General features: G+C 36.3%; 1 pseudogene; it reads left to right on the top strand.

Moving 5' to 3' along the window:
• The window catches only part of LOC108768485 (uncharacterized), a 3,332-nt pseudogene extending 409 nt beyond the window's left edge, over positions 1–2,923 (top strand).
• Positions 2,924–18,295: the final 15,372 nt, after the last annotated feature.

The raw sequence follows: 18,295 nt of genomic DNA, 5'->3' as shown, positions 1-18,295 counted from the left end.
CCCCCCCCCCCCCTCCCCCCGTTTCTCTCATTCTTTCTCTCTCTTTGTCGCCCTGGCTTTGTCTCGTCGCGTTTTCCTCTCGCTACTTGCACGAATAGCAGCAACTTTAAATGATTCCACGACACATTATGAAAGAAACGTGCCGCACGTTCGCAGAGAGATAAAAGTTCTTTGCTGCGCTTCTCTACGATCGCACGTCTCGGTCCGACTTCTTCCTTCGTTCGCTCGCACCTCCTTTGTCCGCATTATCTAATTGCCTTCGCCTTTACGTTCGTAATTTTGCGCGATCTCATTATCGCGATTAGCATATTATCGGTATAGCGTTGTTTCATATTCATTATTTCACACACGTTTCGTCTCTCGTGCGCCGCTAAGGGGTAGTTATAAATTTTATACCAATGTATAATGAAAACACGATTAAAGTATTTCACGCGTAGGGATATATCGCGTTAAACAAAGCTCGATGCTGAAAACGCTCTTTACGTAAATTTCGGGAAACAGCACACTGCGAAATAATACATTTCACAATTCTAATCTTAATAACGATATCGGTTTTTTTTTGTTATGACGTAAATATAACAACGTCGTGCAAAAATACTTGTAATACGCGCAGTACGTAAATAAAGAGTACACAGCAAGCCCAGCGTGGATCACGCAGAACGTGCACATCGAAGTATATTTTGTTTTATTTTTCTACATCCCGGTTTGCATTTTATCGATTCGTATGTTGAACGCCATTGCGCAGCTTTTTAGTAGTGTATCACGGAGAAAAATCTACCACATTTCTATCCCTCTTCTCCTTTAAGAAATGATTACATCCATATCGCATTAGCTCGATATTTATTTTGATCTGCGTGAAAAATTAGCATTTCAGCATTTCTAATTTTCTAACAAGTTTTATTTTACAAATGAACAAAATAATTAATTAAAAAAACAATTTTGATGCTGTAAATTGGAAAACTGTGCTTTATTTCATTTCATCAATGGCAATCAAAAATCGAGAGGATTATAAAATACAAAAATCGAGAGGATTATAAAATAATAAAGAAAAATATTTTTATTGCACTTCAAAGGAGATATTATTTATGCATAAAAATTGGATTCACGGAAGTAGAATTTGTACTATTAGAAAAGGTTAACATAGAAATTTGATTGAAAAGGAAATATTTTTTCTACAAAATAGAAAAAAAGGGACTCGCCTAGTATGCAAAATAATGGAAACAAACGAAAAATTGTCTAGATTGAGAGCTCCGGGGGCTGCAGGTATTTCAATCTTTGACAAACAAACCGAACAAGACGCATCTGCAACTCGCTTAGCGTAGCGCAGCACCTGTTATTCCCTCGTGATTTAAAATACATACCGCTTGTATATCATCTTAATCGGACGTGAGAGAGCGGGCGGAGATTATGCGGATAAATATATTAATAAGCGTAGGTTCGGTTCATCTTTGTACAGGTCGGGGTGAATTACGCTGCATATCGTTATGCAACGATAGGGGGATGCTATAAATCATGAGACGTACTTTCGGAACGATCGACAAGAATCGAGGCACAACGGGATAGGAAAACGGTACAAAAAACGTGAAATATATGATATTTCTATTGAAGCGATATGCAAAGTATTATATAAACGAGTTGCATATATGTTTTGAATTTGTAAATTTATTGTATATTACATTGTGTGTGTGTGTGTGTGTGTGTGTAGGTACATATTTTATTTAATTAAAATTTGTTTCGTATTTAAATGTATTGGTTTCTTTTTTTTCGAAAACCGCATTTATTGAAGCTATGAATCCATTCCAAATATAGAAATAACAAGAAATCTAAATTTTGCAAGTTCCAAATTTTCATGAAATACTAGAAACTGTGTAAACTGACCTTTAAACAACGACGAATAACAACGAAACAAATATTTACTATCACGCGCGTTTGTCACGCACAAATTCAATTGTCGAGCGAGTTGAGGATCATTTTATATTTCATTGTCGCTTACTCCTCGGGATGATATGCGAATATTTCAGGAAAGATCGTGGACAACCATCAAGTATATCTTGAAGAAAGAGAGAGAGAGAGAGAGAGAGAGAGAGAGAGAAGGAAGAGGAGAGATTTCACCATCCCTTCGAATCACGAGGATGTCGTCCTTAAGTGCAGCTTTCCCCCGATTCTTCCCCCGGCAGCAACGAGAAGCTCGATACGACGACGACGACGACGACGAGCGATGTCCCGCATTTTCCGGAATATACTTCCCGCGTGGCGCATGCATAGACGATCTCGTCTTTTCTCACACGGAGATTGAATTCGTCGGAGTAAACTCCATTCTGCGTCCTCTCGACGCGTGCGCGCGCCTGATCTCTATCCACTGAGAAGACCGAGTGGTCTCCTTGCTCTCTTTCTCTTTCTTTTTGAAACTCTGTTTGTGTATTGCTCGATACTTTGTATTCACCGTATAGACGGTGGTCCTCGACAGCTCACATCAATCCAGCTGCACCGACCGTAGCGGGCGCGACTCCGTGAACGTTGTTTACGTCATCGAAGAAGCGGTGGACTTGCATTTATTCAGATTTGGCCCTTCCGCACGTATGGCATATTATTTATTTGTTATATCCTTTTATTAATCAAATAAACAATATCTTGCCCCTGATAACTGCTAATAATATTTATTATTATTTTATGTTATTACAAATAATAATAATAATTCAATAACGACTCTGTATTAGCTTTACGTATATTCTTGTTGTTTTGTTCGCTCTTTTCGTATTTACTTTTATATATTTATTTCGATTTATAAACATTCTCTGCTTTAATTCTGGAGAATAATACAGTATTATGAAACTCTCATCTTTTCAACGTGACGCGAATTTACTTATTCAAACGATCAGAACTGCATGTCGAAATGTTAAGTATTGACTGTTCGCTATTTTAATCCCGAAACTCTTCGAGGAACACCTGCGATCTGGGAACATCCGGGAGAAAAAAGTCAATATCCTCTGCATCTAATGACGTTTTTATGCGCTCTTGATGGCCAGTGAGACTGAGACTTTAGTGTATCGACGTGCTCGGACTTACTTCCGTAGCTGTAGCTGCTATGCGGTATCTTCGAGAAATGGAGATATGCAGATTAGATGAATAACAATTTTGCGTGTTCGTGACCTCCGCCGGCGAATGGAGGATGCGATGCGTAATCAAGAGATACTCGACATAAATAACACGAATAACTGTCATGATTCTTGCAGAATGTAAAATTACATCGTAATTTTCTATGGAAAAAATATAATTCTCGTATCGTATTATAACGCGAATCATTAAATGATTATGATCTCTCTCAAAATGTTGATTTGTTTAAAGATGACTATTACTATACAAGAAAGTCAAATAATATGTACCATAAACGTTACATTATATTTTTGCCAAGACAACATTGATTTCATATTCCCCCCCAATGCGAAACTCTATCGTGAAATATTTTCCTTCGGACATCCCCGTATATTTCTGACGAATATTTCAACCGTACCGGCCGCGATCCTCGCGGTATTTAAACGCGGGATTTGTAGGAACCGCGTAAATCGGCTTGGCACGGCTAATCTCTCTTCGCCGCGAGTCGAGTTACCTTGCAAAAATAGCAGAACGGGGTTTGAGTCCGTCCGTCGAACACGCGCGTTAGTTCAAAGGCAGGAATAAAAAGGATTAAGTAGTAGGAAGTGGGAAAAGCTTCGACGCGCGAAACAAAGTTCGTGATTTGTGCGCAGAAACGAACGAACCGCACACGGGCGAGAGGTAAAAACGAAGCGAAATCGTCCTCGATCGCGGATACTCACCGTCTTGCCGTTTCGTGCTCAATTCCAATTTGTCGAAAAATATTTAAAAAAAAAAAAATCGCCTGTCAAAAAACTTTGGCCAAGTCACTGGCAGACGACGATGCAGCAGCACCGGTGGCACGATATTACGAGAGAGACGTCGGAGTGGTTCTACGGTATATATATATATATATATAAGATTCGGCATTAAAAATTTCCTCTTATTGCAGCGCTAAAGAAGGGAGAGATTTCTCATTGCGACCCCTTCGCCGACGACAGCACCCTTCCCCCAAGAATGATTCAAGTACCCTCGTTGCGTTGAGCTTCTTTCATTTATATTTTCAAATACCTGCTTCCCCGCCCAATCTCTGTGCGTTTCTCTATCGTTTTTATCCGAGTGGGAAGAGGGTTCTCTTTACGAATAGCCAGTGGAAACGACGACGCCGTCTCGTAAAACGACAAAGCCTCCGCACCATTTATAGGCTATATGCGGATAGGACACTGTAAATACGCGAGTAACTTTAGCACTGACAAACGGCCGTAGTCAAAATCTTCCCGTGAGAATATCATCGTGTTTCATACTCAGTTTGTCATTTTCATTTGTGGTCGATTAAACATACACATGAGTTGTCGCGTCGCAATTAATTTTTCCTCTGTATTCTATTTTACGATGTTGATGCTGCATGCTTTTTTTTTTAAGAGGTCTTCCTGACCTCTTAAAGGAATGAATACTTCTTAACGAGAGCCCATAAAAGTAGGAACTAAAAGATACTAAGCACTTTGTTTGATTTTATCACCTTAATTTAAATCCGACAACGAGAGAAACGTAAGCAGGTCTGCTTTCTTGCAGAGGCTGAGGATGGTCTCCTTACTGGATGCGGAACTGCTCTAAGAATTTTTACAGGATACCGGTATAATACATATAAGAGACGACTATCGTACTCGCACCTGCGTAGAAACAACCACTCTCGGCGTACCGACGATGCGATGGGGTGCTATTACGCGCATAAAAAAAGAAGTTTACTCCCTGATACTGCCTTCTTGAGAACACCCCCTACGTCGACATACTGACGAAAATATTAAAGCGAAGCGCTTTATAGCCGCCGCCCATGACTTTAATAAAATTCAAAATATTGTCCCGTTTCAACGTATCGCGACATTTGCAGTTTCTTCTAAATAGCAGCGCGATGAAACATTCGTGAAATTATGTTGTTCATTTTGCATTCGTCTATTTTGCACACGTAGCATCGGCAACGGGATGCAGAACGAAATCTCTCTGTGAAATACGACAAACAATTAAAAGATAGCTAACGGTAAGAGAAAATTCTAATTAGAACAGAATTCTAGATTATGTGATTAATGGTTGTCGCGTATTTATAAAAAGTTTTAAGACTATTAACTCTTAAACACCTTTTTTCGGTATAGTACACCCGGCTTTTTTGCCAATGGTATTTCCATTGCTCTTATATAATTATTTTTATTAACAAAGATATATACATTTGCTTGATGTTATATGTTCTTTATTGTCTGACATTTCGATTGAAAAAATTGTTTACAATGTATTAATTTTTTTAAGATTATAAGTAATCGAATTGGGTTCAGTATGTCATATACTATAAGTGTGTCGTTCCCGTAATGTCGTAGATATGCTTAGGGGTTAATATTTCTCTTTACTGTTGCATTTAATTTAAAATCACCGTATTTCTTATAATTTCTTAAAAATAAGCATGAATTTGCAATCAAGCAAATTTATTAAGTAATTATTCTTGTTGCACATAATTTTGGTATTGCAAAGAGAGAGTGCAAGTAAGTATATTATTACTCTTGAAATATATTTATTTTTTAAATCTACTTAATATATATAAATTTAAAATATTTAGAAAACGCATAAATCTATTATTTCTTGTCATCGGTTTTACCAATAAATTTAAGTAGCGCAGAAGATTTGAGAAGCAATATCTATTTTGCAATATTTTCGTCGTGTTTTTGTTGACTAATGTGATTAATCTCGGATATTCCGATTTCTGCTTGTAAACGAGATTCGCCAATGGCTCGACGACCGACTTGAAAAAATCGATCGGAAACTTACCAGCCAGTCCATGTTTTCGTCAACTCATCTCCATCAAATCGTGATTTGTTTAGGGTAAAAAGGTCTTCCTAATAAGATAAACCTAGTGGGAGAGCTGACGCGGATGAAGGGGCGCATGCACGCTCCCTTGAAGCTTAGTCACGAGACTTTCGCCGAATCAGGAAAATTATAATTCTCGTAAGTGCTGCTGCTTTGTCGAGATTCAGAAGAGTCGGCTTTCTTGGTGTGCGTCTTTCGAGTCGCGCGCTCTCCATACGTTTCCCATCCAAATAATTTTCCGGATACTCCTGCACGCGCTTGTCCGATCGGATAAAGTGGCGTGACAAATTGGAACATATTGCAAGACCGAAGAAACATTATTGGCGCTCGTGGAGATTCGTTTCGTCGAAAGTGGACAAGTGGGAATCTCATCGTGATCCTTTTCACAATAGAAAAGTATTCTACTTTTTACGAGATAAAAAATCGCGAATCCTTTTGTAAAACTGATAGACACGAAAAACATCGTTACTGAAAAACAAAATTATTTCGCTATATTATTTTTTTTCACGATGTCCTTTGTGTTACGCTATTAGCTACGTAACACAGGGGGCATCGTACGTGTTGCTATCATTAGAAAAGTGAAGAAACAATAGGCACAATAGCGCACAAGTGAAATGTAATATGACATTCGCGAGTGGTCATCATTGTGGTCAATGTGGACGCGACTAAATTTCAGATTTCATCGAGCCAATAATGTCTGGTATAGAATATCGGAATTTTTATTATGTATGACAAGCGAAGCAGATTGTACTGTACAATAAACATTTCTCTATTTTTCATTTCTGCTAAATATGATTTTTACTGATAAAAAATTTATGCTACGCTTCAAATACCGAATACAATACGATTTTGATTGAACTAACTGTCGGACCAAAATATAATTGGATTCATTTCCGTAATATACATACACTCTCTCTCTCTCTCTCTCTCTCTCTCTCTCTCTCTCTCTCTCCCTCGCAAAACAAAAAGTGGAGAAATTTTCATATTGCACGCCGCTTTGTTTTTTTACAGAGCGTATTGTATACATCCGTTATATGTATATTGTTATCTATATAACGATAATAAAAATTCTATCAACAAATTTGTATAATTTTTCATGACGCTACACATGTAAATTGAAACGTGCTTACTATAATACTGTCGCTTCCTTTCCAATTCTTTTCTGTCTCTTTAAACTGCACACTTTTAAACGATTCGCGAAAATGAAAGGGACCACATCGGCTTACACTCTTCCATCGAGTAATCGTTTTATCTTCAACGATGCGTTTGACGCACGTAGTATTTGCAATCGACTCGTTTAAGCTAAACGAATTTTAATGTAGACGCTTTGGAGGATCAGCTTTTAAATTTAAATTGCATATAAGTCCGCAAAAGCACACCGAAGAGAACCGATTGTGTATATCGAGAACGCGATTCCATTCTCTCCTAGATATTTTTTCTTGTTTCAATAATCCGTACAGGGGAAACATTACAAATGAAATAAAAACACTTTGTTACACATTTTAATTCCCATTATTATTTTAATTATATATTTGAAAAGCACGATATTTAAAATTAATATCGGATATATCTCATAGACTTTAATATCATTTTTTTTTGTTTATTGAAACATAAAATGCTTCTTTAAAGATCAATTTACACTGACGCGATTGATAAATTAGCGGTGCAACATGCACTTAATTTTTCTCCGCGCGGAGTGAGATTAAATGCGATCACTGGATGCAATTGGAAAACGCAGTGTCGACTGGACAAAGTGGCAAGAAGAATGAAGGACTGTCGAGCGATTAACCATTGGAATAAAAGTGATGCGATATTTTAGAACGTCCTTGAAAACACGTTGCCTTGAAGAGAACGAGAGTTGAAAATTGTCTATAATCTGTTAAGTGTGAAGATTGTTAAAAAGTACTAAGGAGTGTCAAGAGTTGGCGATGAGTTTTTTAAAGATATCGCGAGCGAAAACCCGAAGGATTAGAGTATGTAGGTGATAGAAGCAAGTCATGAAAAAATTACGTTAAAAAAGGACCAAATATGAGAAAATAATTCTCCACATATTTTGCAGTTTTCAAGAGATTACATTTTGATTGTATCAAAAGAAAGATTTTTCGAAAAAAAGAATATCTGCGGAAAATTTCTTCCGTTTTTGTCTTCCTAGAATATTCACAATATCGTCATTGAATATAGAAAGACACTGATATTAAGATCAGAAGGAATCGCACGTAAAATAAGAGTCCCAGTGCGCTAAATATTTTCAGAGTCGATGGAAAGTTTCTCGGATGGCTCTCCGTGTCTTCAGCCTATTTTCCAGGTCTTCTTTCGATTCTCCCAACATCTCTGTCACTATTTATCGTGTCTCGTTCCATCTTTGCCCATCTGTTTCCCAATCACGGAGGACAGTTGGTCGATTAAACATTAACCAGAAAGAGCCGAGTCGTCGAAAAGAACTGTCGGGGTCGAGATGTGTTGGTCGACAGTCGCGGCAAGTGGAAGCAGATAAGGTCGAAGGTTTCACCGTAATTGAAAGAGAAAGTTTGCGTAGGTTACACACACACATCAGGAAAATAGGTTACTCTATCGATCACGCTGTCATGCACACCACTTCGCGTTCGAATCTGAACTGACGTCATAAGCTCGTATTTCGCGTGCAGGATAAAACTGTCGTTGACAATCTAAATTGACATTTGTGGAAAGCCTGGATAGTAAAGAGGGGACGAGGGATTAATTGGAACGAAGCGCATGCCAATCTGACGCCTGATCGAGTCTTCTCCGAGTAAATAAAACATACGTGTGCTCGCGGCGATCATATAACGTGTATATTACGTGCGTGTCGTAAAAATAATGATTTTATGTGTTCTTTATAGTTTACGCTGTAATTAAAATTATAAGTAATACTTTTGATGAAAAAAAAACATTCTTGACGAGGTCATAATGCTTTTAATACATGATGATTCTAAAATGAGAATGTACCTTAAGTGCACATTATTACGAACCTATGTATTGTTCATATATGAGGTACATTAATTTAATGAGAATGCCATCACACGATGAAAGCCTGGAAAGTGCGCTATAATAATTACATTTAATCAATATACCTTGTACGTCAGTTTTGAATTTTGAATTCATGTTTTTTAAAGAAGTAACTCGATGAGATATTTTGTTTTCATTTCCCAAATTAACATTGCTAACAGCATTTACGATAAGATATTTATGCAATTTTGTTTAATCACCAAACCGCAACATTGATAGCTTTAATGTAAATCATAATGAATATTTCGTTTTGTTTTAATGCTAGACGAATAAACAGCTTTTATTTATTGTATCACGATGCAGCGAAATTAGAACTGTAACATACATAAACAAATAATACAGTTTATATTGGAGTATAAGAGTTGAAATAAGTTTAATTAATTCTCGAATTCAAATAATCCTTCTTAGGATTATTTTTAGGATCCGACAAAAGTAATTTTCGAATAATACACATAGCAAGAATTTTATGGTGCGGTATAGCAAATTTGAAAAGGATGCAATTGACATCGACGATTTGTGGTAACAGAATCACTCAGAGACGAGTTCGCAACATCCGGAGGTTTCCTTTCAGATAATCTTGTCGTGGAGAACAAAAAGATATTGATGACGGGTAACAAAGTACGATATGGACTCTCGATGAAAAGAAGAGGGAGAGCAGAAACGAAGAGATTTAGACGGGAAAACGCGCAATCGCTTTCCCGAGCACACATGGAAGCGAGCTTACATCACGGATGCAACGGGGAGGTTCCTACCGCCTCCTAAAATCCAAGGTACCGTGTATAATCTACTTATGACGAGCGCAACGTATCGAGTCCAATGCAAATCCGTTTAATCGCAACTCTCGCGGAATAATTCGGTTATCCTAGATCTCTCACTCGCAACATTGTGCGTGTACGTACGAGCCGGTTGGCAACCGCAACCGGAAAGCGGGCCAACCAGTCCGCCACGTTTTCCCCTTTACTACCGAGTTCTCGTTTTCGCAAAGCGAGCCGTGCGCTTTGCAGCTTCTGCTCCAGTTGCAGCTGCTTTCGCAATTGTACTTCTCCTGCACATTCTATTGTTTATTAAACACGCGTCCGCGCGCGATCCGATTTCAGCCGGAGCGTCGAATATAATAATCGCGATAGCGATGGAGTTTCGTGCCACCTTTTACATCAAGTCCGAGCTCAGCCAAATTGTATGAAATTCATTTCGTTCATTTTCCACGGTCATTATTTTTGAAATGCCAGAACTTGTGGATATGTTGAATATTATAATGGAAATCAGTAACACATATACCTATATCTCTTATACCTTAAACTAACGATGATTTTTTATATTAAATTCTATTATTTATTGTTACATTTTGAACAACAAATAACATATTCTCATTAAAAACAAATCTTCTATTTAAAAAATTGAGAGATAAGTCTATATACGTTTGTAAATGCGCGATTTTTGGCTTTTCAAGCTTGGAAACAGCTGTTATTTTAAAGTAACATTATGAGAAACACAATCATATAGGGGAGAGTTGGCTAAGTCGTACCTCCATTGTATTTTCTAAACGTATTTCTAAATTGTATTTTTTTTTAAAGATAATGACACTGATGTGACGCTGGTAATATGGGTTAAGAACTATCTTTTTTGTTTTGTCTTCGAGTCGTCTGTTTACGAGTGACATTCAAAATTGATTTTGTTCGGTGTCTGATTTAAGTTTTGATACAATTTACCTAAGGTGTTATCAGTACAAGATGGGTAATTGAATTATAGTGTTCTTCATGGTTATAATCGATATTTAAACTCTTTTCGAGAGTATAGCATCAAATTAGTAAGATATTTGTAAGTTATGTTGTTATTGGCAAATTTGTAAAAATGGGGGAAGTTCGGTAAATCGTACTTGTCGCTGGTCTTTATATTGTACCGGTACGATTTTCGCAAGTGACACGAGCAATATGTGGAGGTTACTATTATGATAAAAAAAGACCTACAGTGGACTGGATTCAGTATGTCATGTGCTCTACTTAGAGGTTAGTGGTTGCACGAAACCTGTGGCAATCTTGACATTTATCAAAACTGTTTAAATAAGCGCTCAAGAAAGTGATTACTTATCAACTATTGAGTCTTTCTATTGAATCTTTTCTATTATGACAGAAAAATCCGTAATTGATTTTATTTCAAAAATTTATTTTTTCCAAATAAATACCTGAGATTTTAATATTCTGAAATATAGTGCAATGATAGCTTAAATCAATTTAAGTATTGCTTTTTACTCTGTGTTTTCTTAAATGAATTTAAAAAACACAGATCTAATTTCTGTTTTTATAATAGAAAAGTTTTTATTATACCTACTTAAATATATATACTCAGTTCAAATTAAAAATAATTTTATTAATAAATGAGTTTTAAAATTAGAGTTTTGTTTATTTTGCCAGTAAACAAACTGACGTTGTTTACCATCATTTTGACGTTAAAGATGTTATTTTAATGTCAAAATGACAATAAGCAATGTCAGCTTGTTTGCTATATTAGAAGTACGATTTAGGAACCAGGTGGTGCAATTTAACGACCCGGTCTCCAAATCGTACCGAAAGCTACTTTTTTTTTAAATCTAATTTAAATAATAATTTAATGTTTATTTTCGCAAAAGTATCGTTTTGTTTTATTGCCAATGAACCAAAGTTTAATATTAGTACAGAAATATTCTGATATCTTCAGTACTTTTGTTTACAATTTTGTTTAAACGTTAGGTTACTTCCCCCTACGATCTAAAAATAAAAATATTGGTTAATATTATGAGATATATTGAAAATAGAGAGAATATTTAATATTTGAAGTTTTTCAAGGTCTTCTCTTTTTTGTTTTTTTGTTTTTTTTTTATTATTTTTTTACAAAAGCTATGTCACTAAAATAAAAGTCCGAACCTTAACAAAGTTCAGCAAAGTTTCATCTTTCTGGAATATACCTCGCAATTCGCTTCAAAAGATTAGAATGACGTGGGCGTCATCGCGTGACGCGAATACTCCTTGAGGATTCCTAGCGAGAGTTTTCCCGCGGCAATTATTTCTCGTTTAAACGCGACGGCCGTATATCGCCACAGTCGGCGAGTCACGTATCGCGCTCGGCAATATCGCCGGGGATCCTTATTCTTTCTTATTACTTAATATCCTCGGTAACGAGGACAAATGCGGTGCCCCCGCACTCCGCTAATTGGCCCCGGTACATTCCATCCATGTTTCTTCCTTCTTCACCGTCATCAATCTGAGCCCCGCTGGCGTAGCGCCGCGGGACGAATGTGTTCAATCGAGGGGTCGAGGGCGAACGCCGTTTCCTCGTCGTTCCCCTCATCAGAGATCTTTCTCACTACGGAGAATGAAATACGGCGGAACCGCCAGTTGATATACGCCAGTCGAAAACTGGTTGGATTGCCGAGCACCCTAATAGAGAACTAAGTTGTACAAGCAGGGAATGAAAATTATTATAGAGTTTGAGTAGAACAGGGAAAAGTGATTGAGATGAATGTTGTTTAAAGTCGAGTCTCAATGATTAATACTAATTTGTATTGCTACACTATTATACAACATTGCTAGATGTAAAAGAAATTAAAAGAAGACGAAATAAATATAGGAGATAGAGTACAAGCAAAAGATAAGGCATCAGCAAGACTGCTGCTATGAATCCTACCTGTTACGACGCAACATATAAAAGAAACAAAAAGAAATCAGTTTAAAATATAGGAGAGAGTGGTCTTAATCGGACCTATTTGCAGTTTTTACTCTCTATAAGGCGTAAATAAAGTCTGATCGTAAAATCGAAGGTGATCGTTGGAAAGATCATTTAATACCCTTCATTTTTGCTTTAGATTATTTTGACGTATCTCTCACCTGTGTTAAACTATAATGGAAAATGTAAAAACGCTTTTTCCGGTCCGATTTGGAACCATCGATTCCAAATCGGACCATCCCCTGGTTCAAATAAAAAAACTTTTATTTTTATGGAGTTTTAGATAGAATTTTAAAATATTTTAATGTATATATTTTTTTTAGTATTGTCAGTAGTATTGAGTAAAAAGTAGTAGTATTGAGCAATTTGACAGTGAAAGATAAAAATTTTTTCGGAAAAATAAATTACTGACTATTTATGTTATATATTAGAATTGAAATCAATAAAACTCAACTAATCTGAGTTTGATGACTCATGATATTTTACTGATTTAATTGCTTGGACCAGATCTGGTGAGCCGATCGCCAGTATTACAATCAGGCCTATAAGTTACATATACTGTACTGTCCAATTTGGACACGGGTCCTTTCGAACTTTGGAACAAATTTTACAATAAACCGCAAAAGTGATCGCGAAATCCTTGATATTTTTGAATTCTACACTCTTTAATTATCTTAAATCAATTACTTTTCAAATTTTTAACACCTTTTAAATAATGATTCACAAGGATTTTCTTTTTTAAAAAAATTTTCTCACGAGATGGCTGAAATACATATTTGCCTCTATTTTATGAATGTTATGACAGAGAACTGTCAACCTAGCTGCTATCACATGTTCGGTGTCTTATAAGGACTTTGCAAAATAGTACGCAAAAAAAAAGGTCCTATTTGGAACTGGGTCCGATTTAGACCACTCTCCCCTATAGATATACAAAAGAAAAATAGGGCACATTCTTCAAAATATTCAGTCAAAACGATAAGAAAGAAAATAGCAATTAAGAAGCTAATTAGACGAGAAGGTTGGTGATGAGATAAAATGAGCAGCCGTAGTATAGAAAGAAGAAATAGAGAAGGAGGGTTTTATGAAAAGGTAACTTATTGTAATATTTGACAACAGTGTATGAAATTGTTCTGTGTGAAGAAACCGATAAATTGATTAGACCTGCAATTTGTGTTATTCACATAATCAAGATTTTTGTCTTTATTATACACGATACGTGATAAGATAACTAAGCAATAGTCGAGTTTTCGATCAGATTTTATTATGGAATAGAATTAAATAAAGGTGTTATTCATTTACGTATAGTTTATCGCACTTTGACTTGTTGAGCGGAAAATGCACCATTTGCGCTTTTTGATAGTTCAGTTCCCAACAAGAGGGAGATCTCGCGACAGAATTGAACTTTATTAGCCGTGTCGATCGTCAACGCGGCACGCGCATTACGCGTGCGTTGAACGAATTAAAACGCAATTCCACTTCGCCGCGGGGCGCTAATAGCTACCGTGTATGTGCCGCGTTGACATCCGGTCGAATCAATTCTACGCTTTACGATCTAATTTATATTTCAGCGTAACAAAATTCACGACGCAACGTGATTAAATCAAGGACCAACAAGATCCATTGAAACGCATCGCGCGCGCCAATCGAACAACAGTCACGGCACAGCACATACTGGAAATATAAATATTGAAACTGTGTTACTTCCATCAAGTACCACACCTTGATCTTGCAAATAAAAAAATATTTCTTTTCTTTTGTTGTTCTCTTATTTACTTATTGTTAGATGTCACAAGACATCAGTCTAAATTTGCTCGCCATTTCGCATAAGACTGCCGTTGAGTCCAGTAGCATAAATCTATTGTATAAGTTCGCTTTCACTATGCATACATGTTTAAATTTAATTATTAGAATAATTTTTTATTATTCTCAAATCTTATATATATCAACAGATGTTGCCGTAATACAAAATAATATTGATAATTGTTTGCATGTTATACAACATGTAATAGATACATAATTGTTAACAAGAACTTGAGGACTAATTTATTAAAGATGACTACAGAATAGAGAATATTTTACTGGTTGACTACATTGGATTCTATGGGTTTATATTTTGTGATTATGTAATATTGTAACAACTTTTATATAAATTATTGCGACTGATGAAGACTTTGTAAAGTAGAAACTAGTTTCGCGCGATTTATTGTAATTTTAACATTAAAATTATTATAAAAGATTATTATATTTCAACATCTTATTATTTGCTCGTCTTTGGCCGTTATTTATATATAATTTTATTGTGTTTTCAATAACGAGCAGGATATATTTTTGTTTTAAAAAAATATTATTATTTGTGAGTGTATACGGATATACGGTTGCGAAATTAATTGTCCGAATGGTACGCCATTGTATCAATTATTTCTTCAAACTGTTATCCGAATGTTAAAAATTATGGTTTTATGCATACATTACGACATTAATAGTTTATATCTAGACAATTAGTTATGAAACTGTAGTGTTTTGTCACACTACTTTGAAAAATAGCCTGAAGAAATAATTAATAGCGCACTATCCTGACAATTAGTTTCGTGACTGTATACATATATATTTTGTAATGCGAGAGACAATCAATTCGTGTTGCACATACATAGTGACCATTTCAGACTCGCTTCCGAAGCAAAGAATCTCCTGATTAAGATCTAGGAATTTTTAATGTAATTAGAGCGGACGCAATTCTAAACGAAAATTTTCCTCCCAGCCGGCTGGGTTGCTTCGGAAACGAAATGAATGGCTTAATTCTGGTGTAGCGAGAGCAGCGAGGCAAGTAGAGCGGTCTCGTGCGGAGCAGACGAGGGAATGAAGACGATGGTAGACAGATGGCAAGGGGAGAAAGGAGCGGTAGAGGCAGACCAGCGCGAGTGGATCTAAATTTTCAGAATAATTCTGGGAATGGGAGTATCGATGTATCTACTTGTAAACAAAATCGTTTCCCTGCGGTAGTAGATCAGACTATTTTTTTTCTATCGCTTAGTCTTTCTATGGAAAGAACGGTCCAAGTATCGATTTTTTAAAATTTGACTAAATAGATTTAAAAATAATTTTGTTGGACTATATAACTATCAAAATAGTTATGTAGGACGCTCAAATTGGTTTCTGGAATGTTACATCGCTATTACGCTTGAATTTTCTGCATAATTATTCTGTGATGATTCAATTTTATTCTGTGATGATCCAAAATTATTTTCAGATCTGTAGCTAAATTTTAGATATACTTTAGCCAAATCGTTTTTCCCGTGTATTCTTGTTCAATTTCTTAGAGTGTATCTACAGTTAAGAAAAAACATACATTAAAATACGACGGAATTCTGTCTCATAATACTTTGTATATATATTACATTTATACGAATAATCCATATAATGTACAAAAAATAAATTACTTTGAATATTATCAGTATTTTTGTCTTTTATACAATATTCAAGTATGAAGAGGAATTTCTTTCAATAATTTTCAAAGGATATGTCGATCTCCATTTCTATCGACATTTTAGCTTGTATGAAAGTCCACTGAGAGCCACTGGAACGTTTGGGATGCTTCGAAAATTGAATCATAAATTGAAATTCATTTGTTTCGCTGGCGGAAACGAGCACGTTGCTGCATTGGTAATGCGACGGCGGGTGAAAAGGATGATAAAAAGAGTTGTGGATCGGATTCGTTGAGAATTGAATTGAATTTCATCCGTTCTTAGCCATACCATCCGGTTTTACGTCGGGAAGGAGTGTCTTACAAATAGTATGAAGGTTTATTTCCTTGTGGCATTTTAAAATATTGTTGCGATAAAAAAGGCTACTGCTATGATGAAACATATGTATGCATTTCACGTGTTTTCAATGTAACAATGCAGATTAATCTATATACATCTGTGACTCATACAGATTTATTTATTCACACCCATTACGAATATATTATTTAGAGTGAAGCTCGTAAAAGCTCATTTTTATCGTAGGGAATTTTTAAGTAACTTTTTATCATATTAACGTTTTTAACATTCTGCCAATTAACGGCTTGCCAGTTAAAGCGCGAATTAGTATTATATCTGTCCTTTTTAAAAGTGTGATGTTGAAATCCCGCAAAATTGCAAAATCTGCACGTGGTATATAAAACATCAAGCATCAATGAGCGACAGAAATTTATTATCAAGTATTTTTCGATCTGGGAACGTATTCTAGGAAAATGTTCGTGAAAGACAATCAGCTGTACAGATATACGATTCGACAGTATGGACTGTCGATCCGAAATACTGAAAATGAGAGATAGAGAGGGGAAAAAGGAAGGAGAGAGAGAGAGAGAGAGAGAGAGAGAGAGAGAGATGAAATGAAAACAGAAAAACGGAAACCGGTGCGCCGGCGTTATTAATTAATTCATTTGAATTTCACATCGGCCGGAAGCTGGAATTAGAATTCGTTACCGCGGGAAGGGTGGAATAGAGGGACATGGGCACATCGGTAATGCTCGTGTTGAGGAATGCGGCACTGTTTTGTCGGCGAAGCGAGCCCGGTGTATTGCGCAAAGCATTATTAATTAGCGTAACCGCGCTCTCCTGATAGCCATGGGCGATCGCATTGTTTCGTGCGAAATTGTCAGCTGAACGTTCAACATGTTGAAGTCTCGAGATTGAAGACTCAGACTGGCATTCATACGAGTTTCAAGGGATATCGTCAATGTGTAACATCGCATTACAAGGGTAGTTCACAAAAATTCTCGGTCTGGCATAAAAGTGACGCCACAAATATCAATTTGTTATAACTTTTGATTGCTATAATTAAATTAGATCCTGCACAGGATTACTGTTAACATTTGACAGATGCATTCATTAGTTTCTTTGCTTCGAGCGTGTAAAACAACTTTTAATTCGATCATGACAATGCACCCGCTCACACTTCTTCAATTGCAGTCGCAAAATTGCATGAATTGCGCTTCGAATCGGTTTCGCAAACATCAGATTTAGCCCCCAGTGACTTTTTCCTCTTCCCAACTATTCCATGAAGAAATGGTCAAAATTTTACTTAAATACTACTGAGGTAATCGATAAAAATAACGCTTACTTTGAAAGTTTAGAGAAATTGTATTATACAGTCGGTATAAAAAAGTAAGAATACAGTTGGAATAAGTGTATCGAGCTGAAAGGAGACTATATTGAAAAAGAAAATTTGCTAATAATCATATGTTTTTATCAGGTCCAGAGCTTTCCGAACCTTCTACTACCATGTATATTGTACATATCCAATTTCGCGTTAAGTCACGCGAAGATCACAGAAGGTAAGAGAAACGCGTTTAAGTTTTCATCGCAAACGCATGAACATCTAATTATGTCGCTTTTCGATAATTTGCAATCTCTCTCTTCTCTTTTTCTTTTCTTTCTCTTTCTCATCGACACGGCAGCCTCTAATTCTGGATCCTATTATTTATTCATCGTGAACGTCCTGATGTAAATGTCCGATGCGAAATAGACGACTACGTTTAGCGGTAAATATGTGATGAGAATGTTACACGTGAAGAGAGAGACTGTGCTTTTCGTGGCAAGCAAAGCCTTCGCTCTTCTGGAATAAAACTGCGCGCGCTCTCTCTCTCTTTCTCTCTCTCTCTCTCCCC

The sequence above is a fragment of the Trachymyrmex cornetzi genome, unplaced genomic scaffold, assembly GCF_001594075.2.
Source record: "Trachymyrmex cornetzi isolate Tcor2-1 unplaced genomic scaffold, Tcor1.1 scaffold8, whole genome shotgun sequence".
NCBI lineage: Eukaryota > Metazoa > Arthropoda > Insecta > Hymenoptera > Formicidae > Trachymyrmex > Trachymyrmex cornetzi.
The sequence above is the reverse complement of the archived record's forward strand: the minus strand, read 5'-3'. Positions and strand labels throughout refer to the sequence as shown.